The sequence below is a fragment of the Chenopodium album genome, chromosome 13 (assembly GCF_948465745.1).
Source record: "Chenopodium album chromosome 13, dcCheAlbu1.1, whole genome shotgun sequence".
Classification (NCBI taxonomy): domain Eukaryota; kingdom Viridiplantae; phylum Streptophyta; class Magnoliopsida; order Caryophyllales; family Amaranthaceae; genus Chenopodium; species Chenopodium album.
The window spans coordinates 30,281,322-30,282,750 of NC_137846.1; positions in this window are offsets into that span (position 1 = coordinate 30,281,322).

Consider the following 1,429-nt stretch of genomic DNA (forward strand, 5'->3'; position numbering starts at 1 on the left):
GAAGAAAGTGTGAGGGTGAATAAGAGAGATGAAGAAGACAAAGGCGTTGGGAAAGAAGAGAATGTAGAGAAGAAGAAGCACAATGATGAGAAAACAACCTCAAATCCTAGTGAGACTAGGAATCTAGATGAGCCGGTTCCTTTTCCTAGGAGGCTTGTGTGATGAAAGTTGAATGATAAATTCGCAAAATTCCTTAGTGTAACGAAGAACTTACACATAAGTCTCCCTTTCATCGAGGTTGTTACCCAAATGCCTTCCTACTCCAAATTTCTCGGATATCTTAACCAACAAGAGGAAACTCAATGATGAGCTCATTACCCTCCCTCATCAAGTTTGTGCACTCGTTCAACACAAGATGCCAAAGAAAGAGAAGGACCCGGGAAGCTTTACTTTACCAGTTAAGATCGGTAACATGGAACCTAGGGGTGCCTTGGCGGATTTAGGAGCGAGTGTTAGCTTAATTCCCCTCTCCATTGCACAAAAGCTCAATATTGAAATGATTCCCAGAAGAAAAATAATTCAACTAGCCGACCGCTCGGTCAAACTTCCTTGTGGTGAACTTGAAGATGTTCCCACTCAAGTTGGGCATATCTATGTGCCATGTGATTTTGTAGTGATAGATATGGAGGAAGTTTTTGATACTCCATTGATCTTGGGTCGTGAAGCTCTTAAAACCTTGGGGGCGGTCATCAATTGCAAGAACAACACCATTACATGTAAGGTGGCCGATGAGAAGGTTGTCTTTGAGTTCTCCAAGTTACTCAAGACCCCCATGGTTGAGAAATGCTACCGAGTCGATATTGTTAATGAGGATTTAGATCGTTTGGGGAGGGTAGTGATGAGGCCGCAAGATCCAATGATTGAAGCTTTTACTTGCAAGGAAGAGTTTCATTCACAAGAGGCAAGAGAGTTTGCCATGGCTATAGAGGAAACCTCGAAGGTGGATGAGGTTGAACAAGAAGTTGAAATTGTGCTTGAACAAGAAGAGGAGAAATTGGAGGAGAGTTCCAAGCCTCCTCCCAAGGTAGAACTCAAACCCCTTCCCCCTTCTTTGAAATATGCTTTTCTTGATAATGAAGGTAAATATCCTATTATCGTCAATGCTAGCCTTGATGGATTTCATTTGGAAAAATTTCTTGATGTTTTGATAAAATATAAAGATGTGATAGGGTATAGCATTGATTATATCAAGGGTATTAGCCCTTCTTTGCGAATGCATCATATTCATCTTGAAGATGATCAATCCACCTCCATTGAGCCTCAAAGGAGGTTGAACCCCAACCTCCAAGAGGTTGTCAAGAAAGATATTTTAAAACTACGTAAAGCGGGCATCATTTATGCGATCTTCGATAGCAAATGGGTTAGCCCGGTTCATGTAGTTCCAAAAAAGGGTGGAATGGCCATCATCAAAAATGAAGGAGGAGAGGAA